Raw genomic sequence first — 27,481 nt, forward strand, 5'->3', positions numbered from 1 at the left:
AAGAATCCACTGTACTCTCCTAGCAGAACCACATGAATATCTGATGTTTTGATTCTGCTGACAGGGAGAAAAAAATGTCATTTTCTATTGACCCAAAATAAATACTGTCAAAATAATTTGAGGAAATGGGTAAAGTAGCAATGCAGAAGAAGCTAAATGCTTCAATTATTTCTTGAACTACTGGTGTGGCTTGATATCTTTAATAAAATAAATATTAAGAAACAGAAACAGTCTTTGGCATTTTTCAGGCTTTTTCAGGAGCCTCTTATTTTTGTTTTGTGACAAAAACAATTTGTTGCCATCACCATGAATCACCAAGGGCTTCAGCTGGTGGAAATCCACAATTTTCTGTTCAAAATGTGCTTTGAATTATAGTTGTAAGTAGTAAGCTCTTCATGAAGGCTTTTCCAGTAAGACCTTTCTCTGAATAAAATGAGATTTCAGCCAAAGTTCAAGATAAATGGGAAATCCAGGCTAGTGGTAGATGAGAACGATGTGGATCAAATCAGATGTTGACATTATACGATGTACAGCAAGTGTCTGGGAACCACTTCCACAAGAAAAAGCAGTAGTGAGAAGTTACTGTTTCAGCCTGGCTTATTTTAGAGAGCCTGGAACAGAACCCAGCAAGGGGTTGTGGTGCACTTCTGTCTTCAACTTCTACATCACTGAATTCCTCTTTGTTGAGAGGAAGATTTCGGTTTCATGATATCTCTTGTTATTAATAACTACCTTCTGCTGTTACGGTGTTTAAAATCCCTTTCCATGCTAAGCTTTGAATGATGGGAGAACAAAAACATATTCCTTGCTCTGGAAAGGTACAGGTTAGGTGCAAAATGGCAGGGGAGCAGAGAGCAATCAGGATTACAGAGGAGCAGATGGATACCTTCACTCAGTGCTGCAGTTCTGGCACGGGAGAAAGGACAGTCTCATCCTTTAATGCCAGGTTGGATGGGGCTCTGAGCAACCTGGTCTCATGGAAGGTGTCCCTGCCCATGACAGGGGATTGGAACTGGATGATCTTTAAGGTCTCTTCCAAGCCAAACCATTCTGTGATTCTATGACATCTGAAAGTCCAGAGTACATTACCTTTATTTCCTGTAAGACCAGAACTGACTGTCTCATGTCCTACAGCCTCTTTATGGCTAAGCCAAGAGCAGAGTTTCAGTGTCAAGAGGAAGAAAAACTGCATGTGGGAGATGACCAGAAACACCTGAGCAAATACAAAATATGGTGGTTTTTAACTTTTTAAAGCAGTCTCCTGGCTCAGCCATGACTTGGAAAGACCCTTGTCCAGTTTTATTCAGCATTGTGCACTTTGGGAACAGTGCTGCCTGCCTGCGTTCCTCTGGCACAGTGGGCTCCACAGCTAGCTGGGGCTGGGCAGACCCTGAATTTCTATTGCATCCTTGGGTGATTTGAGCAGAGGTTCCCCAGCCCATGGGATGAATGTGGTGTATGTGCCTTTGGTCCCTGGGTGGGTGACTCAGTTGTCCCCTCCCAAGCATTGCCATGCACCAGAATAACCACTGCACACATAACCCAGGACAGGGACAGTCAGGGCCACAGGGTACCCTTGCCCACACTGGTGGCATAGCATCTTTTATCCTGTGGCATCCAAAGAGGATCTCCCACCAGGCTGGCAGCTGTGGACTCAGGATACGGCCCTGTGGTTATGGGTGCAGCCAGTCCCTGGCACAGGTGTCCTGGTTAGTTGTTCACAGACTGAAACAAATTGAACAGAAACCCAAAGAACTCTGCAAAATGCTGTAGTGAAAGGTCTGGAAGGAAGCTGGAGGCATAGACCCTATGGCTTTGTGGGTAGACGTGGGTGTCCACAGGGGCATCTGGCAGAGGGTACCTGCTTTGTGCTTCCCAGACAGAGCTGAGATGGAAAACGGTCTTGTCTGGAGGAGGGAGCTCAATCCCAGGCTCTGAGCTGCCAGCTCGCAGCTGGGCTAATGGGAAGGAATGCACTCCCCAGCAATGTTTCTTTATAAATTATTTTTACTGGGAGATTTGAGTGTCGTTACAGTGAATGTGTGTACAAATATTGGAAGAACAATGTGTGCTAGAGAAAACAAAGTGAAAAACCACCCGGCTTCCTATTTCTCCTGTGTAAACCTGTGATTTCTCCCACCTTCTTGAATTGCAGTCTAATACAATATTGTACAGCCTGCTGCCTCCTTAAATAATTCCTGCTGGAGTAGCAGACACTGAGTACATCACTCAAACCCCATGAAGTTGTTTTGCTTTCAGCTCCACATCCTGAGGACTTAATTTTCTGGGAGAATGGAATGATCTGGATGTTCCTCTGGGTGCTCTCCTGGCACAGGATAACTCCTGGCATGGGTCTGGAGCTGGATATTTTGTGGGGGCTTCCAGTTTTACTGTCAGTCCTATTCTCTTGAGCTCCCATTTCCCCTCTTCCAGTTCCTCACACTTCTATTGTGATTGAAATAAATGTGATATATTATTGTTTCACTGGTTTAAAATGAACTGCAATTACCAACAGAGGATTTATTTCATTTACTTCCAGTCACCTAGAAGTCAAAAATCTGGCTTACATGAGCCATCTATAGTCTGGGGAGAGGGATGGGCATTGCCAGAAGTCAAATGCCTTCCCACCTATTTTAAACACCTTTTTTAGGTTGAGATGAACAGCAAGTTGAAAACCCATGCCTGTAGAGGAACTACAAAACCAAGGTTTAGATGATTCAGGTGTGGTGACTTGAAACCCACCCTCAATGTTTGCTCAGGAGGAAACTGTGAAAGATGGGATCAGTGTGTTTCGGATTGTGATGGAAGGGCCACAAGGGGTTGTGTTGGTCACAATGCTGACTCTTAACAACCTGGCCTCCAGCCTTTAAATTTTCTCATCCATAGTGTTTCAGGGTTTTTTGGTAGCAAAGGAAAGCAGCATCTGTCAATTTTAAAATAAATCTTGCCCTATAAATTCCTGCCTTGGAAAATAACAAGGCTGTGGAAGAGGAAGAAGAAAGCGAGACTGAAGATGTCACAAGAGAGAGAAAGCCAGCAGGGGAGTTTTAATATTTTAACAGCCCCTGGAGTGTAAGATGAGGTTATTTCTACACAGGACTTTGAACACTCACTAAGGCACTGTAACTTTCAGCCCCTCCCCTCACACTTTGAGCTGAATCAAAATGAATAATTTAGAGAAGAAAGTCTCTTGAACTCTTTTCCATGGGTTATGTGTCTCTGTGGCATAGGAGCAACCCGGACTTATCATTTCCACAGGTGCTGGGGAACTGTGGGGACACAGTGCCAGCTCTACTGAGGTTTCTGCCTTTCTTCAGCCATTCTGCTGTCACTTTCAGGAGCTTTAGGAGACTTTTTTGTTGTAAGCTGCACTCCAGCTTTTGACTGGCAGCATAGCACGTGTGGAACAGCAGCTCAAGGGTGCCAGTAAAGCTACTGAGCACACAGAGAGTGGCAATGGGGCTGCTAGAACCAAGTTGGATGAAAGTCAAGAAGGGCAAACAAAACCTGAAACAGAGTAAAACTCTTGCCAGAAAAGTGATGCAGTCAGAGCAACCACTTGTTTCTTGCAGTGTTTAAGTGGTTTAAATTGAGGGAGTAATTCCCAAGGGACATGAGTGTTGAACACATCGAGTAGAGAATAATGCACTTTGCTGAACGAGGTGCCCATGGGCAGGAGTCCTCTTAGCATGGCAGTGAAGCCCTTTTGTGCCATGGTGAGGCTGTGCAGATGTATCTGAGCTGGGTTTTTACTCACATGGGCTGGGCACAAACCCTGCAGGAGACCCTGCAGATGGGGACCTGTGGCATTAGAAGAGCCCTGGCTGGGCTCAGGGTGGCTCAGGGTGCAGGAACTGCCCCTGTCCACTGACAGCCTCTGTCTGCCTCACTGGCCCCACAGCCAGTTGCTGTGCCCTGTGGGAGCCAGCAGTGGTTACCAAGTCAATCCAAAAGCTGCTACTCCTGGCTACAGGCTCAGGTTCTGCTTTGTTGTCAGTGTGCCACAGGACCAGACAGCTCAGAGTCTAGACTGCAAAGGTGTTCAGCATCTAATATCTTTGGCTATGAGACCACAGAAATCTCGTTCCTTTAGGAAGAGGCTCAGGAATAGCACTTTTCCCTCCCTGCCAGCTGGATTACACTCATAGCATCTTTGAGAATGAAGAACACTGCCTTCGCAGCTGAATATAGGCAACTTTTTCAGGCTTTTTATGGATTTGCGTGCCATGGAAACTGTTCCCAAATCCCTTAGACACCTAAATGAAGTCAGTTCTAACCTTGGTTGATAAAGCATCAGTAAGACTTTCTGAACCTGTGGCTGCGTGTCTTGCACAGATCTAGAAAACACCACTGATATTTTCATCAGCGTTAGGCCATGAAAGATTACTATTGGGAAACAGCAGGATCAAGCAAGCAAAACTATTAACAGTGGGGAATACGGTATTTATTTACTACTTATGTGAAGTTGAAAGAGGGAAAGATGGTAAAATTGGAAATAATTCCTTTTAATTTTTTTTTAATCATAGAGCTTTCCCCTTTCTTTCCTGGCCTATATTTTATAACGAAAGGAGGAAAAGTGATAAATTTCTCTTTATTTTCGCTTTTTTATTCTAAGGGAACTGCAATGGACAAATCAAAAGCCATAATGTTTTAAAGATACTCCTTATATCTCTTTTAGTTGAAACACATATTTAAACACAAACTTAAAAGGTAGTGTAGGGCATCTATCAAATATCTGGGTTTTTTTCACCTTTTTGCTAAACATAGCAGAGGAAAAAGTCTGATCAGGCTAGAAAAAACCCCATGATTGAGCAGGACAATTCCTTTGTCTTTCAGGCACAGACTCAAAAGTATGGATAGGTTTATATATAAATACATATGCAATAACCAAAGCCTCAAATTCAAATACACCTGAGCTTTGGGGAAGTTTGTATATTGATTTAATCTTTGTGGCTTAGGCTCATCTGTAACAGAAATATTTGCAAATAGACTGAATACTTCCTCTTTAATCTTATCTAGCGATCTCTCTGTTTGTCTGGGATTTTCCTAGAGATGGCCTCAGATCCTGATATCTGAGGGCTGCGTAGCTAAATTAAGGCGAGATCATACACAGCTTCACAGAGACCTTTATTTTTTTCTGTTTGCCATGAGCATGTGTTTCATTTTAATTCACTGGGATGAAAGGCAGAGCAGCAGCATAGCCTGGCTCAGCCACCACTGGGCCTGTGCTTGGCCCACCTTCAGGAAAAAAATATTTTGACTGGTGGTTCATAAAATCATAGAATGATTTGGCTTGGAAGGGACCTTAAAGATCAGGGACACTGTGGACGTGGACAACCTGGTCTGGTTGTTTGCACTATGGGCAGACCAGTTTGCACTATGGGCTGAGATGCACAGAAAAAGCTCTGCAAGAGCTGTTCTTTCCAGGGACTCTCCCAGAGCTCCGAGCACATCCCAACCTTCATCTCCCTGCTCTGGTGCCTCCACCTGTCCAATGGTACCTCACCAGCTGCTCTACAGGTCAAACACCTGGGAGGAGCAAATCCTGGATCAATGTACAAGACATCTTTCTCCATCTACAAAGAGGATTGTTTAAGGTTTCACACCTTCAATGCCACCTTTAGGCAAGCTGCTGCACCTTGGCAATAGGGAAAAGATGGTGAAATGTTGGGATTTATCCATGTGCGCCTGGCTAACTGTTGTAAATTAGCTTGGCCTATTTATGCCCAGGCACCACTGGCAAATAAGACAGATTGACTTGAGCTAAGCACCTTCAGTTCTCACCTCTCTTGGAGGGCAGGAGGTGGATGAGGCTGTTTGGTGGCTGTTCAGCCCCAGTGCTGCTTAGACAACTATGCTGCTTTGTATTCTGAACAATTTATCATGATGTGTACCTGCGCTGGTAATTACAATTACCCCTGAGATTTAGTGCATTGGGAAGGGCTCCAATTTCAACAGAGCTGTGCCATGCAGCATGGATGGGGAGGGACAGGGAAATTTTTCAAAGTTTCATTGTGTCCTTTGCTTTCTGTGTCCCCTCACATTGCCCAGAGTGGTTTTGTCACCTCCTCGAGCATTTTCTCGTGGGTAACTTCTCACCACTTCAGATTCCCAGCATTTTCTGTGTGAGACCTCACCAGCTCCTACCAGTGTTTATGTGGTTAACGGGTGAGAGGAGGGGAGCGAGTGCATCTGAAAGGAACATGAGAAATATAAACAATTTTATTAACAAGAAAGACCACAAAACTATTTTTTATTATATGCAGCCATTTACAAGGGGCAAACAAACAAACAGAAAAACCCACTGGGGAGACGCGGTCGGTGTCTGCAACTGCAGCGAACCCACTCTGATGGTGTGGGCAAGTTTGGGGAGGGTCCCTTTCCTCTGGCCAACACCATTCCCTGTGAAACCTGGCACTAAGGAGGGGAGGTGCCACTAGCATCCTGCTGGGGTGCCAGGGATGATGCCAGCTGGGTCAGGGCTCGGGCAATGGTGGAGAGGTGGCTGTTCATGGTCCGCAGCTCCGCCAGGATGTCGCTCACGTTCGCCGACGCCTCGGAGCCCACGGGCACAGCCTGGGCAGCTGGCGGTGGGGAAGCAGGCCCCGGAGCACTGTTTCCCATAAGTGCTGCCTGGGGATTTTCCTCATGGGAGGGGGTGGGGCTGGGCTGCTGCAAGGCTTCATGCCTTCCAGGGAGCCTGTGCTTATGGGTGGCTGGTCTTCCTCCTTGCCTTGAATGGTGGCGAGCGTTGCCGAGGCGAGGAAGGGCAGCCAGTTGATGAGGTGGGTGGCACCACTGGGTGGGACAACCGGCAGATAAATCCCAGGGTGCAGGGATGGAGTAGAGGCAGGTGGGGCAGGAAGAGAAGGAAGTACAGGGTGAACAGTGGCAGCAGGAGTGGATGTTGATGGTGAAATAGGAGGTGGTTTTGGATGTAAGGCTGCAACACACGTGCGTAATGGGGGTGAAAGTGATGCGGTACCAGTGTCAGAGGAACAGGAGGGTGATGCTGGAGCTGTGAAAGGTCCAGGTTCTTCAGAAGTTGGTGGTGAAGTGGCAGCAGGTGGAGCATCAGGAGTGCAAGGATCTGAATCTGCAAGGAAGATACATCATGAGCCTTGATTCACAGATGTACTTACGTACAGGCTGTTGCCTGCTGTCCCCTCAATGGGACCAAGCCTTCCTTGATGAAAGGGGAAATTTCATCAGCTGGCAGTGATACTCTCTGTAGGCCCATTAGAAAAGAACAGATGTAATCTAAAACAAGAGCCTATTGTAGGTAAGCATGAACTAAATATTATAAAACTAAATTATCTTTCCACTCTCATTCTTCATAAAGCTTCTGGACAGGCCTGAACATTTTTCTGGTTGGCATCTCATAGCTATGAATCAGCTGGTAAGTTACCTACTGTGTTTTCCTGGCCAGTCATGGAACCATGGTAATGTTCTAAGTGACTCAGATGTCCTGTGGAGGTGGGAGAGCTGGATGGCTTCTGCCAGAGCTAAAGTTAATTGCTACTTTACAGGGGGTCTCAGTTTTCAACATTTTGGTTTGAACAGACAGCTCAACACCAAACACAGTAAGAGCTACCTGGTGGCCTAGACCCTTCAATATTTTCTTTTAATGTGTGGAAACGTGGCAGTGTTCACACAATCAAACTTTGATGTATATACCTGCCTAGATCCCTTCAGCAACTTCAGATATGAAAATCAAAAAAGAAGAGATAGAAAGAAATTGTTGACACTGGGCATCCAAGCCTGACATTTGTGCCCTCTTGGAAGTAGTTCAGTAGAACTCATTCGATGTCCACTAAGGTCATTAGAAACATTCTTGCTTGGACTAAGTCCATCAGATGCAGCATAGGAAGAAAGAGCAGCCTCTGGAGGATATACAAGGGCTTGGAGAGCCACATGATGGTCCAAGGTGCTCTACTCATCATGCCCAGTTGTTAAATACCTTATGGTAAGGATGATCCTACTTTTATAATAATTCTGAAAGCCAGAAATATAATAGAAAATTTTACCTTTTCAACAGCCTCAAAGATCTGCATAAGTGGAATTACTATACCACGCTGTACATCTTTATTTTAGCACTGGGAACACATTATACAAAAGGTGGTGAGATGCTACAGGAGTGGTCAGTGTAAGACAGATGGATTTTAAAACTACTTTTGCTGCAATTAAGTGCAAATTTTAAGGCAGTGCTGTGGATACAAAGACACAAATTAATAAATTTATCTAGGTTAAAACAACCTAGAGAAAGCCAAGTGCTGAGGTGTTAACACTATGCTGTTATTATTTCTGGCATCTAAAAAATCTGATGTGAGAAATCCACTTTCATTACTGGCTGCTTTGGTGTTCCAGATAGCAAACTAAAATTCTGACTCAAAACCAAAGGTTTTCCCCTGTCATTCCTAATACCAAACCAGTTGGACATGCAGCCAGAAAAAGTCCATCTTTGTCTCACATGGGACTACTATGTTGTTCCTAACCAGACACATATGTTGCTTGGAGAGGATTATGACACAAAACTCAGGCTGCCTTTATGTCCCTGAGATTTTTATGGAGACTTACGGCAGGTTCCTTGAAATGGTTTCCTTCCTTTGTGTATTGGCTTTCTTCCCAATGTGAAGTCCCTGCCTACACAGGCACTCGATCCCTGTCCACTGGAGGTGGGCTGAGAATCCTGGATTTTGGGCTTCCAAAGTGCTATTGATTCACCTTTGGTTTTTCAAAACAAAAACAAAAATAAAGCACAGCTCAAATACTGGTTCCTTTTCCATCCAAACCACCAAAGTTTGCAAGGACTGAGATGAAAGTTTCAGGTTTGGCTGCGCAGTGGTGTTAACCAGAACAGTGTTTATGATCCATATGTAGCATGGCTAATCCCTGTCCACATTGCCTGAGCAAACCAAATTAAGTGTAATATTTTTCCATACATTAGAGAGCAGAGGAAGCTTGACAAACCTTGATGTAATCTGGTTTAGCACCATGGCAAATAACTGTCAAAAATGATTCTTAAATGGCCAAAGAGATACTGGGGTTGATACGCAAAGAGTAGCAACTAATACAGACAAAAATAGAGGCAAAAGTCTGGATAACCAAGGCACTTCCATTTGGCTGAAACCTTTCCAAACAGTGTGGTTTCCCTATCAGAAGCCACAGCTTTGTCATCCCCCCAATCCCTATTTAAGATTTATTTATGTCATGCAGCTTTTAACACAACTTGCTCAGCTTGATCAGGCTCCTGTACTTCTATCTAAGAAATTCCACATGGGTGTCTGGACACCTCCACATGGATCCTGGTGTATCCAGGATGTGTTGGAGCTGTTGCAATGCTCAGATCATAGAACCCAGAGTGATTGATGGTTGGGATGGGTCTGACCCAGCTGTTCAGCATCCAAAGACTGCAGAATCACAGCATCACTGAGGCTGGGAGGGACTCCTGCAGACTGTCCAGTCACAAACCCTGCCCAAAGCAGTGTCAACAATTTTTTCTCCATGGTCAGAATCGCTGGAGTGTGTTTAAGAAAGCCCAGTTATATGGGAGGTCTGAGTAGGAAGAAGCATGGAGCAAGCAACTACAGTTGTGTATGAGATATAACAGGATTTCTCTTTATTTCCTTCCTCTCTAATGCTGGTTTTTCTTCTCTCATTGCAACTCATCACAACTTTAATGTTTGATGATTTTCACTTTTTTTGTACAGCCCTCACAGAAAGAGTCTTAACTGGAGCATCCAGGTGCACTATCACTGGTGGGGGTGTTCAATCCACATCTAGACAGAGCTGGAGCTAATTGGGGTTGGATGGATGCCTGCAGAGAAGAGAGATGTTGAACACAGGGTGCTCAGACTAGTGCAGCTACCTTCCCTAAAGGTATCAGCCCACCTGTGCCTGGTGAGTCAGCATCCTCCAGAACACCCAGTCTACAGAAGCTGGGTGGATGCTGTAACCTACTCCCACATGCAAAGACTGACTGTTCAAGGCAGGCTTGTAGCTTAGAAGAAAATTTATATCACCAGCTGGGGAAGTTAATACAGGACTCAGAAAACCTGGGTTGGGATCAAATTCATGCTAAACTAAAAATGCTTGGTGAAGAAATTCCTTGGAAGTCCCTGCATTTTCTGTGTTGCATATAGAGGGAAAGCCCCCTAAATGAAGGCTTAGACACATAAGATGTACCTCTCTGAGCAGCCTCAAGAGTCACTTCTTTTATATTGAGTGCACAGGCAGCTTTGCCTCATACTTCAGGAGGATTATTTTACTGAGATGGGATTCCAGTCACAAAATCACAGAATATCCAGAGCTGGAAGGGACCTACAAGGCTCATTGAGTACAAATCCTGATCCTGTACAGGTCCACCCCAAAAATCACACCATGTGTCTGAGAGTGTGTTGTAGGCTTTTTTTGAGCTCTGTCAGGCTTGGGGCTGTGACCACTTTCCTGGGGAGTCTGTTCCCGTGCCCAACCACCCTCTGGGTGAAGAAACCTTTCCTAATATCTAACCTAAATCTCCCCGATACAGCTTCATGCCATTCCCTCGGATCACCTTTAGCTTATCTACACAGTCACTTCCCAAGCCTTTCTTTGCAGCCAGTGGATTAAATATGTCTATCATCACTATTGCCTGAATGAGAGAGGTTTGTCCTCATCACTTGGCTGGGAATAATTTTGGATAACTAACTTGAATGTGGATGTCATGATCTGAAAATGCCTACATTGCAAAAGAGAACTATACCAGTGCATAAAAATGACCGCCCATCTTAAAAACATTCCCTACCTTCCTTATCTACTGTGGATCTCCCAAAGAGAAAGCCATTGTACATCCTTGTGTTACCTATTTGAAAGCAGCAGGAACTTCTGCTCTGCCACCTCCAAGAGGATCTCAGGGTGTCCAAAACTCATGGGACTGTAAATAGCGCAGGTAATTCACTAATGAGAGGAATCAGACGAGTACCTCCAGGAGAGGATTTCCTGGTACTTGTCGTGCTCATGATGATGGATGTGACCAAAAGATTAATGGTCTTCCCTGTGAGAATGGCAAACTAAAGTTATTTTAAATGCATTCAGCTGTATGAGATGATCACATATTTAACTTTAGAGGCAGCCTTGGCTATCTAAGCTGCTTTTGTTTGACTACTGATTTTATCTGCCTTGCAGCCAAATTGCTGTAAACTCTGATTCCTTAGTCTTTTGTCAGCTAACAAGGGAAAGGTCTGTGAAGAAGAATTCTTGAGGGAAAAGAAGGAGCATGACTTTCCACGGATTCAGCTCATCTAACATTAGCCCTTTAGCTGGCATCTAGCGTGAGACAGTTGTCTTGGCTCCAGTCAAGAAAGAAACACCTCTGGGGTAAAGCCATTCCAAACTATCAAGTCCCTAAGTGGGGTGAAGGATCATGCTCTGAAGTGTCCCTCCCCTCCCAGAACTTCTGGTAAGAGTAAGTCAGCTACCTTAGATGGGCTTCTAAATGGCTCAAGTTGGGTGAGCTGGATTCCTCACTTTATTTGTAGATGTAGCAAGTAATTTCACAGAATCACAGATTGGATCAGGATGGAAAGGATCATGGTGGATCATCTTGTCCACTCCCCCTGCTCAAGCAGGGTCATCCCAGAGCACAGGATTGTGTCCAGACATTCCTGGAATATCCCCAATAAGGCAGAATCCCCACCCTCTCTGGGCAATCTGTTCAGTGCTTGGTCCCTGCACAGGACAGAAATTCTGCCTCATGGCCAGGTGGAGTTTCCTGGGCACCAGTTTCTGCTCGCTGCCTCTTGTCCTTTTTCTGAGCCTCACAGAGCAGAGCCTGGCTCAGTCCTCTTGGGATTGCCAATTTCCTATCAAATCTCAAGAGCAGATGGTTAATGCTGGCTCTGTGTTCCCTTGGAAAGCACAAAACCATGTAGATAGGGTTTAAGACACAGGAGAATAGAACCTGAAGCCCCCAGAGTGCTTCAAGGAATCAGCTTGTGGTTGAGAAGGTGATAATCTTTCAAGTGAGTCAGGACCAAAAAGCAGTCTATTTCAATAGTGCCAGTCCTTTTTTTATTTATTCAAATAACCAGTACTTCAAGGGGGCTTATAGAAGTGAGGAAGAACAACTTTTAAAAAGGGAAGATAATGATAGAAAAAGGGGGAATGATTTTAAACTAAAAGAAGGGGGATTCAGACGAGATATCAGAAGAAATTTTTTATTCAGAGGGTAGTGAGGCACTGGAACAGTTTGCTCAGAGAAAATGTGCCTTCCCTGGAAGTGTTCAAGGCCTGGTTGCATGGGGCTTTGAGCAACCTGGTCTGGTGGAAGGTGTCCCTGCAATGAACAGAGAGGTTGGAACGAGACAGTCTTTAACCTTCCTTCCATCCCAAACTGTTCCATGATCCTATGATACTGTGATTCAATGATAAGGGTATTGAGATGCTGAAATGAGCCTCTTTGGTGAGACAGTGACCTGCAGGAGGCCTCTGTGCCCTGTCCTTTCTGCTCAGGTTTGTGCAGCTGCTCTAAAGCTGTCGGTGTCTGTGTGCGTGCCCACGGGACTGAGTGCGTGCACGCTCCCCCTGCATTTCGCAGCTGCTTCCCAAGAAAGTCTAAATATACTCCTGTCTCCGCTTTCTGGTGAGAAGTGAAACTCAAGTCCCAACAGCTTGTGGTAAATGAAAGCCCAAGAGCAGCATGTGCGTCACTGAGGGCGGTGCTGCCTTCACAAGGAGAAAATCCGTCTTTGGGATCTGAATCTGAAGCCAACCCTCCTGCGCTGCTCAGGTTTGATTCAGACGGAGTGACATTGCTTCCCACTGCCAGGCTGAGTGAAGCTTAGAAGGGTTTTAAGCAAGATTAGAAGGGATTAAGTCACCATCTTGGGTGAAGAGGCCACCAGACATTACAGTGGAGTAGGTCTGAACAGAAGCATCAGTGTGAGCACTCCAGGATTAGTGTTTGCATACATGTGATTTCAGAAGCTGAATTTGGCTCTAGATATTATTTTGGCTCTAGTCTAACCTTTAATTAATTAATATAAGCTAACTCTGAACACTCACTTGCTTTTGGGTGAGCTGCTTAGAAGTGCATAGAAAATTCATAAAAACGTTAGGCAAGCTTATTGTTAATTATTTTTTATATAAAGCAAATAACATCTGTGTCCTACGAACCTGCTTCTCTCTTAGTAGGTAGAAAAATACCAAAATATTTTATATATTGAGATGCTGCTGCCTTTAACGACAGAAGTGTTTTTATGTAATTAAACATGCCTGTTCAAGTCAGGAGTTTTGTGCAAAATATTGATTTGAAAAGAAAAATAGATCAGAGTATTCCAAATCAACCCTATTCCTCTGGTTTATGGCTTCTGCATTAAAATTATTTTTAAAGGGGTTTTGCAAATAATTGCAAATAATTGTAGGTTACGAGAACAATGCTGTAATGGAGCACGTGGCAAAGTCTCTTCCAGAGTCCATGACATTTCACCAAAAATACCCCAACTCTGTCTCTGTGCTGTCAAACTGGTTGAGTCATTTCAGCAAGGCTTCTTCCTCTGGCCTCTTGTTTTTTAAGCAGACTAATAACAGTCCATCTACTCTACAGATTTTAATTCACTTAAAAGTTTTTCTGACTTCATAAACTTGTGCATCTCTTTGGAATTTGTTTCTTTTTTTTTTTTAATTGTGGTCTGTTTTTGGGTCTGTTTCTCTTCTTTCAGGTACGGTACACCAGGCTTAGCTGGACTGAGCTTTATGTGACTAATCCCATTATGACTCCTGTGGAGTTGTGCTCTTTCAAAATTTCTTGAGTAATAGTCTGTTATGAGTACATACTTATTCCCATGTCATGCGAACAAATTTGTTCTCACAGTTTGTCATGGGCCATCTGCTTTTTCATCTTTGTCCCTGGCTTAATTTCAGTGAGATTTTATTCACTTCCTGACAAAATGTGTGTTTTTACACTCATTTGGGACCAGATTTTCCAGGAACCTGAGGTCCTTCTTTGACACCTAAGGGACAGAGCCAGACTTTTTGAAGTGCTCTGAAGCTCCTGTTATTTCTGAAAACAGAAGAGTCCCTAATGATGCCCTGACATCTCATTGTGGGGAGGGAATGGGAAAAGAGGAGGTAGGCACGTTGGAGAGGTAATATTGCTGGGCAACAGGCAATTCCTCATGACAGTGCTCATTGCCTAACATATTTTTCCTGGTGTGCTCAAAGCCCTGCACAGATGAGTCCCACACTGGCTGCACTTTTTGGGGGCCAGACTGAAGCACATAAAAAATGAAATGGCTTGATGGAAGTCCATCATGGAGCCAGGAGCAAAGGCCACTTTCATCTTCCCCATCAACCAGCATTGCCAATGCAGCCCTCTGATGGCTCCTTTGCCCTCTACTTCTATTAATGCAACTTCTCTCCCCTTTGCAGCACAGAAAAAAAAGCACAGCAGAAAAATCTGTTGTGCCTAAGGAGACTGCCAGCCCAGCCCTCCCATGACCACGCAAGAACATCTTCTCCACCCACATGTGCTCCCTTCCCAGCAACTTATAGAGGATGGCAAAGTCACTTAGGAGACTTTTTAGGTCCTCTGAAACTAAAATAAGACTGACAACTACTTCTGGAGAGCCAAAAGAAACAGGAAGGAGAAGAAAGTAGTATAATTGTTCAGACCACTTTGTCCAGACTGCCTTGTATTTTGCCTCTGTCAATGGTCAGTAAATGCTGCCTCCAAGGAGGTATCAAAAAATCTTCAGTAACAGCTATACCATAGTCCATTGTAGGAAATTTTCCTCATGTTCCATTAATGAATCAGGTTTTTGGCCCAGGACAGATGTTTACACTATCAACAATCACCTTTGATGAAGGCCAACAGATTTGATTTAAGATCAGGCTCAAAATGGACTGCAACTGCATGGACTGCAGCTGAAAGAGCTTGTGTGTAATTACATCTCTGGATCTGGCTATTAGCTACACGAAAGGGTTTTTCCTGTTTTGAAACAGACAGCTTTTCCAACACGTGTAATTCTTCTGAGAGTCTTGTTTTCTTTCCTTAATAAGTACTATTGTCTTTCTAAATGTCCCTATTATGGTCTTATTGGCATTGTAAACATCCCATGTTTTTTTATTATTTTTCTTTTTCCTGTTTCTTTTTTTCTTTTTCTTCTTTTTTTTTTTTTTCTCATCCTTTGGCAAGGTTTTGGCAATTAAATCCTACAGCAGTGAGTTTCTCAGGTTAGTTTTGCATTGTGTGAGGAAGTTTTTCCATTTATGCAGCAAATTTTTGATGCTGATCAGCCAGGAACATTTTCTCTAAAACCACCTGTGTGCCTACTCTTTGTGGCTTTCCCAATTGCACTTCCTGCCACATATGGCCCTAGAATAAGTCCATGATCCCATGACATCAGCAGGTACTAAGAGGTACAAAAGAGATTTGACAGGATGTGTATCTTTTACCTTTAAACAAAAGGATCATAGAAATCATTAAGGTAAGAAAAGACCTCTAAGATCATCAAGTCCAACCATTAACCTAATAGTGACAGGTCCACCACTAAATCTTCTCCCCAGCTGCCACATCTACACATTTTTTGAATGTTTCCAGGGACGAAGATTCCACCACATCCCTGGGCAATGTTCCAATGATTGACAACCCTTTCAGTGAATAAATTTTTCTTAATGTCCAATCTAAACCTCCCCTGGCACAACTTGAGGCCGTTTCCTCTCATCTTATTCCTTGTTACCTGGAAGAGGAGGCCAACCCTCACTTGGTTACAACCTATTTCAAATTGTTGTAGAGAATGAGAAGGTCCCCTCTGAGCCTCCTTTTCTCCAGGCTCAGCCCCACCAGCTCCCTCGGCTGTTCCTCATCAGGCTTGTGTTCCAGATCCTTCACCAGCTCTGTTGTTCTTCCGTGGACACACTCCAGTATCTCAGGATGAGGCAACCAGGAACACTTATAGAAACAAATCTTGATGGTCCAGATATTTTAAGTTTATTTTTCTTTGCTGGTTTGAGATTGGTTTAATTTCTTTACATATATTCTCTGAAGGCTTCAAAGCAGATTCAGATGTTAATTAACCAAAGATAGTTATATTTTCCTGCTGGTTTTTTTTCCAGGAAAAATATGAGACACACCATGCAATCTTATGGTTTTAGTAGCCAGTGAGTCAAGTCTGGAAATTTGGTTCACATGAGTCAACGAGATTTCAGGTTCCTACAGAGAGTCCAGCAAGGACAATGTCCAGCCAGCAGTGGATAAGCCTCTTTTGCAGACACCATATGGCTTTTCTTGGGCTGATTCATGAAACAAACTGCATCCAGGCTGGGTTACCTTGAATCTCTTCCATGCTGTGCTTTTTGATGGTTTGTCTCTCTCAAAGGCTTGTCACAGCTGTGTTCCCCACTGAAACACAGGAACTATGTATTTTCCTGGGTATTTACCATCCAACTGCCCCAGCACAAGGATTCTGCTGAGCATTAGAGTCTACATAGCAGAGCAGTGGTCTAGCAGTCCTTATCTTGTACTATCTCTCAAGCTGTGGAAACTCACTACTTAAATGGAAGAGACAGTGAAAAAGAGAGCAGAAAGTCCCCTCTCCCACCTTAGGTTCTTTAGAGCAGAACCAAGGTTGTTGGTTCTCCTTAGCGAGGAACTTTTACGTGGAACAAAGGCTGAGTAGGAGGCCATGATTAGACACATCACAAAAGACTGTCTCTGCAAGATGAGCTTGGCTGTTGCTCTGCCTAAGAGTTTGCAGGCCAAAACCTGTTTGTCAAGCTAAAAGTGGACACCTTGACTATACAATAAAGAGCCCCTCAGTGATCTGAGGATGACAAGGGAATGATCTTGCCACAAATATGCAAGAAAAGTAGGAACTAACTCATATAATTGATTAAATTTTCATATATTTCCCAGCATGTTTCACCCCAGAGGCATGGTGCCATTTTTAGGAAAATAATCTTGTAACGAAAATCCCCTGAAACTGCACAGCCTGAAGTGATTTTTATCGTCTTCATACACCAAGGAACCACAGAGACCATATCTTTTCTGCTGAGTTAATCTGGGTGGGAGACAGCCATATCTGAACACCTGAGTTATGCCAGTCTGGACATGAATTATTTCCCTGAATGACCCTACTGCTCCTTTGCTGTTTGTGAACTTTCCTGAGTGTACCAGGAGTTTCAGACTGGAGGAGGAATATCTCATATTTTTTTGTGCTTAGATACTCTGCTTTCCCAATCTCTTGTGACAGATGTGGGAGAACTTGTTTACTCCAAGGAAAGGCTTTCAGGAAAGCCCTGAAAGATTCAACTCACTCGTGATCAAATCTGAGTCCTTACTGCAAAAAGGATGAGTGCCAACCCATGGCCAGACCCAGGCTGCTTATCCCCTCTGCAGAGCTCCCAGCCTGAACTGAAACTACTTCCCAAGCCTGAAAGAAGTTTGAAATGCCCATGGAGTCAATGCCTTGGAGATGTACCTTTTATCCTCTTTCACTTCAACTGCTCAATATGCCCAGGCAGTTGTGGCAGGCATCATGGAAATGCTGTCTTCACAAAGACATTTTGTCTCCAATAACATTTTCATTTTACACCCAAGTCTAGCCGGAGGTGAATTCTTTTGTTTATTGAAGAGCCACAGCTCCTTTGGAACAAAATGTTCTCCTGTAAGCCGGGTGAGACGCTGGTTTTATTGAAGAACAGTCCTGCAGACCAAGACAATGCTGTACTTCACTACCCCTTTTGAATTACTACTCTGTCATTTCCCAGAGGAGCATGATCGGCCGACCACTAAACTCTGCTTTAAGATCTTATGCCCGATCTAAATGAGACAGAATGAAGCCCTGGAGAGATTTCAACCCTTGCTTTGTTGAAACAACATTGCTTTGTTTGGAATGCATTTGCCTTTGTACTGGGGAATGAAAATGTAACCCAGTGCCCAGTTTTGAAATACATAAATACAACACTTTTGGTAACGTAACATATATAAAGACAGCCATAGCATATGCTTTTTCTTACACTTCCTTTTTCTTGGGGATCTTCAACCAGTTTTGAAACCATCAAAGCCTGAGCTCTGTAACATCTCAGTGGAGGATGAACATATCATGTCTGTGTTTCAGGCTAGCATGGTGACCCAGTTAGGAAATCTGTAGCAGACATGAAATGAAATCCAGACCTGTGCTTGCAACAATGAACTTAGCCTTCCCCTGTGCCCAGTTGGATTACACAAGCCAGGAGCCACCCAAAAGTTCATGACACCCACTCACATCTCCAGTCAGTGGTCACCACCATTTGGCTCCCAGGTCTTTCCTGGGTTTTACTGTAATACCCTTAGATTATGAAGAGATTTAGAGTTATGATCCAAATCATCCAACCCAGGTTGAGTCCTGGAAACAACTGAGACAGTTGGACTTTTTCCTACCCCTTTCTACAAATTCACTGTTACTTCAGTGCATCTTGGGGCAGAAATTTCATGAATGCAGGCCCTTGCTGTACCATTAACTGGTGGATGAAACCACACCATCAGCAGCTGTGGAACAGCAGTCAGAGAATTTGAGGGGTGTTGCTTGTGACAAGAACAAAAGAACTAGACTAGGAGGTTCCGAGTTCCTCATCCCTCCATCCTTCCCACAATGTGTCCTCCTGAATAACTAAGTGGAGGAGGCATTTGCCCACTCTGAGAGCAAACAAACCTGTCAGTCCTGCCCAAACAGAGGTGCTCTGTCTCTCTGTGTGAGTCCATGTCCTTTGATCACCATGGGCACCAACGCCTGTCTGATATTTTGGGCTGTGCAGGGTGGGCTTGTTCGCTCGCTGGGCGGAGGGAAACACCTTGTCAGGACAGGAAGGAGTGATTCAGCCACTCCTCACTCTGAGTCAATATTTACCCAGAGGCTCTGGGTTTGGGGGAGGGATGGTCTCTCTCCAGGGTCACATTCCCACCCTCCTGAGTGAGGTGGCTGGAGCCACCAGTCTAAGAGGGTGCTAGCAACCTTCTCCTGGGAGCTCAACTGCTTTTTCTAGGCTGTCTTTGGATGCAAACTGGCATGCTGTGGCTATGTCTCTTTTTCTTCTAATTGTAGTCTGAAGCTTTCCTTAATGGGACAGAGAAGTCTTTGAGACTGGAAATGTGCTTTTCTCTTTGTTTCTGGTAAGACATAACACTGTCCTCATGGGACCGCACTCCAACAGGGATATTTTAGTTCTGCCTGGCTCCACTTCTTGCTGGCCCGCGGTCTGATTGCTGTTTGTCACTGGGACTGCAAGCGCTGGGGAACAGAGACGGCCCTCACTGCAGCTGCTCTAGTAGGCTGGAGCCCTGAATTTGGCTGGGCTTCCCAAGCATTTCCACGAGGCAAATAGTAACATTTCAGCTGGACACTGTATTTCTTGCTAACATTCCTAAGGGGCCGTGTTGTGCTGCCTTTGCCTTTTCTCCAAGTTAGATGCATTGCTAGATTTCACCCCGGGGTTTGTTGTGTCCTGCTGGTGGATGATTATATTCCTCTATTTGAGACATTGAAGATGAAAGAGCAGATGGAGATACCCTTTTGCTTGGACCCTGATGTGATTTTGTGAAGATGTTGAATATGTCCCATCCTTAAGAACTTGGTCTCTTTTATACTGGTGTAAAACAGGAATAATCCCATTGGCACCAGTGTCATTTACACCAGCGTAATCATGGGAGAAGGAGAAGAAATAGGCCTGCAGGGATTTTTTGTTTCTTTGGGGGGAACCATGCTGACTGTAAAACCACAGCAAAATTATTTTTAAATGAGAAAAATTTCTTTAAGACAGATCAGCCTCTTAAAAAGAGAGACAAATGGAATGAAACTCTGCAGTTCAGAAAGTCCTGCGGTATTTGGGAAATGGGGCAGTTTGCTGCAAAGGGAGGAGTAAACAGCCAAAGCCAGGAGACCTGCAAAAAGAGAAAGACCCAGAAAATGAAGCTGCTTATGAATTACATTATCAAAATTTCTCAGAGCACAAGAGATGAGCTTGTAAAGGCAAGTTTGTTCTCAGCACATGCGTGGAAAAATGTAAACCTCAGTAAGAACCACTGAGTAAACCTGAGAAAAGAAAATGACTGTGCCTGGAAATGTTTAGGGGATGGTGTTTGTCAATTAATGAACTGAGAGGCCACCGTTTGCAGTTCACTACACAGCAAAGGCATCTACAAACTAAGCCCAAAGAAAGAGATTTTTTCTTTTTCCCCAGTAAGAGGAATGCAGGGACACTTTGCTCTGTGTTTCATCTACAACTCATTTTTTTCTTTCCTAAAACCTGGTGATTATTGAGAAGAGAAAGTTTGCTCCAAGTGACTGGGCAAGGGGTTATGATTACTCACACCACCAGGTTCCCATTTGCCTTCAGGTTTGTTGATTTTGATGACAAGCCTTTACCACTCAGTTTCTCAGTTGTGTCAGCAGCTTCCCCCAACAGCCCAGTGATGCTTTTTGTGTTAGGCTGTGCAGACAGGAGAGCAGCTCCAGCCAAAAAGCACACATCGAGTTCATACTCCCTACTGTAAGAAACCTCGGAGTATGTCTAAGTTTGGATCCAGCCTCATGGTTTGGACTCATCTCTAATAGAAATACGTAGATATCTCCAAAAACATATTTAAATGGGAAGAGGAAGTTTTCCAAGGACACAGTACATGTACCTTGTTAGGGAACAGCTCTTCTCCAGGCCAAGAAGCTTCTTTCTATTCTGGGGAAAACACTTGCTTTATGTACAGAACTGCCTTAAAAAGGGAAGGGAGGGGGATTCTGGCAGCATTGGGAATCTTCAGCATGCTGAAAGGAAGAAATGCCAAAGGGTCGGCTGCCTTGTAAAAGGAGGGCTGCTTGATTAACTTTATGGAAAGAAACTGAGCTGTAAAAAGACAGCATTTTGTGTTTAACACAGACTGCAAGCTGGGAGCACAGCCAGCTGGGTAGCCTAAGCTATTCCAGGACTATCAGGAGACCAAGGTCAGAAGGAGCCTGGATGTTACCAGGAATGCAATGAGAGACAGGCTGGTGAAGGGGGGATGTGGAGGAGCCAAGGTGCAGTTGCTGAAATTCATAAATGACTCAACAAGGAAACAAATTCATGTAGGATCCTGACTTGCAAGGGAAAGCATTAAGTCTTGCAAGGAAAAAAAATGAAACAAACCAACACAAAACCATAGTCTGTCCATCTATACCTCTGTTCCATAGGCTTAACTGAATCATCACGGAGGAAAGAAGCCCATTTCAAGACCAGCATTTCTGCTCAATCTTTCTGGGCCTTGGGAAAGTGGTTACGCCACTGGAAATGACCAGAAGAACCCCAAACCATCCCTGCATGGCTCACACTATGGCTAATGCTTTCACTGTAACAGCAGTAGAGGTTTGGACAGAATTACACAGTCCAACACACTCTGTACAACATCAGACAGAGGTACTGCACTTGGCCAGTCCTTGTGACATTATAATTAGAGACAGGGCTTGAATCAGTCTCCAAATGTCCTGTGAGTCAGTTGAGATGTGCCCACCAACATTGTCATTATCTTGAAAGTTGTCATTTATGAAAAAATCCAAGCACTGCAATCTTCAGGGCATTCACAATTTAGGGGAGTGAATACCCCAAATTTGGTACTAATATCTGCTCTCCAAGGCCTGAAGTCAGTAAATTGTTTAAAAACATAGCTGGAAGACACAGATTTTTGGGAGCTGCACCTGTGAAAAAGCAGCCTGAAGTTGAGCATTCCAGAATAGAGACGGACATTAATTTTTAGGAGATTTGAAATGAGCACATGACCCCAATTGAAGCATCCCTAACTTGTCATTAATAAAAAATAACTGAAGGTCCATGTCTATCTCTGACTAGAATGTCTCTGATCAGAGAAGAAAAGTTAATGTGTCACAGGAAAAAAACAAACAACCAGACAGCAAACAAAAATCTCAAAGAGGAAACTGCTCAAAGTGATTTAAAAATACGTGACTGCACCAGGACAGTTGCCAGTGAAACCAAGCATTTTAGGGTAAGATCTGCCAATCCTGCTGAGCACCCCATGTATTACAGCTCCCTTTGTCATGTTGCTGGAATATTCCCTGAACAGCAGCATGAGTTAAAAGTGAGTTTTGAATTGTCATCTGAAATGTCCTGGTTCAAACTTTCCAGCTTCTTATTCCAGGTCTAGCAAATCTTTGGGTTTGATCCTTCTCAGTGCAAGCAGGTGCATCAGCATTTGGCCTTTGCACTTCTTTATCCTGAATTTTTCCTCCCCATTTGAACCCTCAACTCCAACTGTTTTATGGACAAATTTGCAAGCACAGTTTTACTAACTTCTGCCAATATAGAATCTACACAGGAGATAAGGGGAGCATGCATTCCCTCTTCTGCTATTAAATTAGATTCATTTAGCAAACTTGCAAGTCAACTTAAATGCTTTGTAAAATCTATGAAAAGATAGATTTTTATCCACTGTACAGTAGGAGTGTGATCAGCTCTTAAAGTAACAAATTTTAAGAAAATCCTAAGAGATGTGTTGGTCAAAGGTGGACCCAAACAATTATCTCAGCATCAGCAACCTGAAACAGTGGCGCTTCAAGGTTGTGGGGACTAGTTTCTCCACTTCCCAATGCTGTTGATATTCCTTACAATTCTATCATGATCTACTGATTGATAAATAGCTCCAGGGCCATACTTAGCCATCAACTACACTTACAAGTTCAAAAACTGTGCAAGAAAATCAGAGAGGTCAAATTCAACCAAGAGTCAATGAGACTGAGAGTAGCATTTGGCTGCAAAATGAAAGCAAAACATTTCCCTGATGCACAGGACATAGTGCATTGCCCAGGATTCCTTCTCCCTGAAGAAGGAATGTGTGTTTCCATGAGTTTGAAAAAAAACTCAATTACATCTCTCTGATAAGGTGGAAATGCAGAAAGGTCTCTATGTTGGTTCACCTGTATTTTCTACAGATTTAAAAAAAATCCTAAAATCTGCTGCTAATACTCTACTTTGTTACAACAGAACCTCCTGCCCACTTGGAGTACACTTAACTATGATACATCATGGAATTATAGAATTATAGAAGAGTTGGAGTTGAAATGGGCCTTTTAAAGGTCATCTGGTCCAATCCCCCTGCAATGAGCAGGGACATCCTCACTAGATGAGGTTGCTCAGAGCCCTGTCCAACCTGACCTTGAATGCTTCAGAGATGGGATGATGTTCATGTTATTTCACAGAAGAAATAGGATGTAGTATCCATTTCTTCTGAAAGAAATAATGAGGCTGATAGGTGGGAAATCTTGAGGTATTGTACACTTCAGTGCTTAAAAAGCAGATAAAAAGAGAGTCAGCAACTCAGATTTTAATTCCTGGCTGTCTAATTGATTTGGTTGGATGGTCTTGTATATCTCCATTGCAGTCAGAGTCCTCAAGCAGCTAAGAGCTTTGTCTGAATGAGAATGAGGATTTCCTTCGTAATTTTGCTGTCTTCCAAATTCTTCCTTACAAATACAGTAAGGATAATTCTTCCCTCCCACTGATATGGCAATTCTTAACCATGTTTGTTAAACTCATTACAAGTTTTGGATGAAAGGTGTTAGAGGGGTGCAAAACAGATTTGACACCTTTTTTCTATAGAGGGCTTTTGAGGTTTCCTGTGATTGTCCATGTTTTAGAAGATTAGTCAGCTTTTCTACAGGATTATGCAAAGTGAAAACCTGCAGCAGCAGGAGGTTAGGATTAGTGACCCAGAAGGTCCTTCCAGTCCTGTGGAGGATTTTCCAAGCTGTACCAAAGAAGTTAAAGCCTACTTGTGTGGTCTGAACTTAACACCTTCAACACACAACCCTGTTGAAATTTTTTGTTGCGTCCTTTTAGCAGGGTGGAAGCAGGGCCAGGACTGGGCCTCTGTGTGAAGTTAAGAGAAAGCACCTGCCACAACAACGATGGAGAGCACCATACGAGCTTACTGAGAGCTCAGGAAATGGGAGAGGTCAAGAAACACCTAAAGAGACACAAACAGCCTCATCTCTCTGGCCTTGAAATGCCACCTCTAGAAGCACCACTTTGGTTACCACTGCCCAGGCAGTCCTGGACCTCCTTTCTGAAACCCACCAGCAGCTGGCAGCAGTTGTGACTGTGGTTTTGTGGTGCAGACACCTGTCCATGTGAAACTAATCTGGGACCACCGAGCTCATTTTCTTGTGGCAATTTACCAGCTTCCCATATGGTAATAATTTTTGACAGTCATTGTCTTGGGCTGGAATAAAATCAGTGATCCAGTGATGGAAGCTGCTTTGGTCATGCTCTTAGCCAAGATTGTGTTTTACCTCACTGGAAGGTGGGCAGTGGTGTTGCTTTCCCATGTTGGGGAAGGTATGTGTTAGAAGTTAACTCAGTCTCAACCCCCCACACCTCCAAGCCTTTATGAGGAAACCAACAGTTTCTGGTGTTCAAATGTGCTTTGCCAGCCAAAATGTCAACCGCATGCCACCTCCAAGGCGGCCACAGTTCAGTGGTTGCACATCAGAGCCACTGGTCCATATTTATAAAGTGCTTTGATATCCCAGATGAAAGGACAGTATATAAATGCCCCATTCATTTAGGTGACATACAGTAGCAGCAAACAGAAAAATCGTTACCCACAGGTTTACAAAGGCGTATTCCTGTTTATTAATTGAAGACCACATAAAGAATGCTTGGTTAAAGAGTTCCTCTTGGAGTGGACATTTCAGTGCTGGTCCAGCGAATGAAAATAGTCTGCATGGGCAAATGTCATAAACATCAAGTTTGAACAACTCAAAACAAAATTCTCCTTAAAAATGCAGAAAAATCTTTTTAGATGGAACTATACTTGTGCCTACAGACCTGGGAGTGTGCCAGGTCAGGACTACAGTGAAATTATTATCCTAGAGAAAAATAATCTAAGTTAGAAAAGGAATAATCGTTACAGTGTGAGCATAAGCTGTTCTACAGGTTAGTATCTGTCGTATTAAGCCACCTATGGGTTCACCAGTTCTCTCTCTTTTATGCATATAATGGAGTCTTTGGATTTCTAGACTTGTATTCCTCACTTCTTCCTCTATGTATCTTTGAGATACATGACCCCATTGCTTCATTTGGAAAATTATGTTAAATAAAATCTTTTCTGCCTGTCATCCCAGTACTCAATTCAAGTGCTCAGCAGATACCCTTCACAGTTCCTGGGAGCATGCAGAGTCTTTCATATATCATAACCATAAAAATAAATAAATTACAAAGCAGAAAGGAGATAAGGCACAGGTTTAGGCTGCCTTTTGAAGATTTATTAAAACAAACTGATATTTCTTATAATGTGCATGTAACCAGAATATATAATTGACAATGATAATCATTAACAGGTACTAATGTTATTTCAGAACAGAGGATGGAACGAGACAGACTAAACCTCCATGCATGCAGTAGAGGAAATCCAAACTGTGATAATTAAATACAAATAAAGCCTCGGGGCAAAAATTCCTGGTCTCTCTAAGATAAGAGAAATGTATTTCTACCATCTATAGTTCATTTATTTCTCTTGAAGACTCTAATTTGTTTTTAAGCTAATAGATCAAACATTCTTGTCACAGATCGTGCAACTGTCTCAAATATGTGAGAAGTACCCGCCAGGCGAGGACCACCAGCAATTTTTATGATTTCTTTACACTACAAATATTTGGCAGAACTGAAATCACCCAATAAAATAAACCTGCGGATTCATCTGCAGTTTTAGACTCTCTCCAAGTATTTTTTGGACTTCTTCCCAAAATAACTGATGCTCATGATATTCCAATATCAAATGAAAATACGTCCTAATTTTCATGTCTCACTACCACCATCTGTTATTAAAGAGAAAGTCGTCTTTTTCCTAGTGGGCCAGGTGGTTTGGAGACACCCACGTGGCCATAAGCAGAGCTCTCATCCAGCAGCTCTTCTGGTCCTCCACATTGCTGGGTTGGTGGGATTTGGACATAACAAAGGGCAAAGCCATGGAGCACTGTTGGTGGAATATAATTTCGTCCAGTACCAGCATCATCTGCCAACTGGTTCCCAAGGAGCACCACGTCTCCCCACCTCTCCAGGGGAGAGGAAGATGGAATTTAATTGTGTGCAAGAATGGCTTAAGGGAAAGGTTCAGTGTCCTCTTTGGGAAAGCCTTTGGCAAAAAGGAATAGATCAAAAATACCATGCTTGAAAACTCAGCTGTACTGACATGGCAGAGGTCTTCAATGAAAGCCACTCAGCAGTACACAAATGTTGCAGTTACTTCTGTGAGGTTCAGATTAGCTGTCTGACACTTCAGAAAGTCAGTCACTGAGCTTTGTAGACATTCAGCCCTTCTTAACATGCTGCAAGAAAAAAAGTGAAGTCCTTCTCCTCCAAAGATGAATTAAGTTATAAACCACCCCAACCTTCTTCCTCTACTGCTGTGTTTGACAACCAAACCACATCACCGCTTATTCACTCCACCAAGGCATCCCAGAGAGCCATTCCTAAACAGCTGATGCTGCTCTTCCCCATTCCTGCAGATATTTTTCTTTCCAGACATCTCGAGCTGTAGTTTTAGCAAGTGCTACTTGCAGTATGTCTTGTAAATCCTACAAACCACTATAAAATCACACAGTGTCAAGTTTACATGTTTTTTGTTTCCACCAGTCTCTCAGCTGTACAGTGCCTTGTAAGCATTCATTTTTAGGGTCATCACCCACTCTGATTTTTGTAAAACTCTCCAATTTTACAAGGTTTGTCTCACACTATGCTAGACTAGCTGGCAGCTGGCTAATATTGCCTAGGTGGTGAAAGACAAACCTCTTTATTAGTGTAATGCTGAATTCAAACATTGCTGTTTCCATGGATTGAAATCACATCCTTTTAGATATAGTAGTGTAGCAAGTAGAGCCACTGAGAGATTTCCATTTTATTTGTTTCTTTTTTAATACCAAGTTTGTTTTTTACAGAGACAGAGTTGCCCCCAGGAAAAGCTTGATTTTCCTGAATTGTTTCCATTTTCCATCAGGAAAGCTGAAACAAAGCATTTAACTCAGGGTCAACATGATCCGAAAATTGTTCAGGTCAGGTCTAAACAAATTTAAACTCTTGTAGGTCAAGTCAGCCTGACATGGATCTGCTTTAGCAGGAGTTACACATACATGTTGGGATCTGCATATCTGTTGTGAAGCAATGGAGATTCTCTCCAACAGGGAAGCCCAGCCAGCAAGAAAACAACAGGAAGAAACTTCACAAGGTGAATGGAGAAAAACTGTAAATATAGCTGAGTGTTGAAACTGCCCAAAACCCCAAAATATTTCAAAATACTTCCCACATTCACAATAAAAGATGTTTCTACAAATACCTCATTGTACTGTAAGTTTCCAACAGTTCAGCTTGGGACCCAAGTCCAACGAATGATTAAAGGCAGGACACAAATCTAGTTCTTTGTAGGGACATGTCTGCTCAGAGACATAAAACTATTTTGTTAACTGGCAGGGAATACTGGATCATGGTGGGA

At 43.4% G+C, this 27,481-nt stretch overlaps 1 long non-coding RNA gene across 1 annotated transcript in view; it reads right to left on the reverse strand.

The window, feature by feature from the left end:
- Nucleotides 1-6,716: 6,716 nt before the first annotated feature.
- The window catches only part of LOC120411619, a 61,833-nt gene continuing 41,068 nt past the window's right edge, over nt 6,717-27,481 (reverse strand). The window contains exons 2-3 of the long non-coding RNA XR_005604065.1: nt 6,986-7,096; nt 6,717-6,798 (exon numbers count right to left, since the gene is read on the reverse strand). This is a non-coding gene — a long non-coding RNA (uncharacterized LOC120411619). The remainder of the gene's footprint in view (nt 6,799-6,985; nt 7,097-27,481) is intronic.

The sequence above is a fragment of the Corvus cornix genome, chromosome 3, assembly GCF_000738735.6.
Source record: "Corvus cornix cornix isolate S_Up_H32 chromosome 3, ASM73873v5, whole genome shotgun sequence".
Taxonomy (NCBI): Eukaryota; Metazoa; Chordata; class Aves; order Passeriformes; family Corvidae; genus Corvus; species Corvus cornix.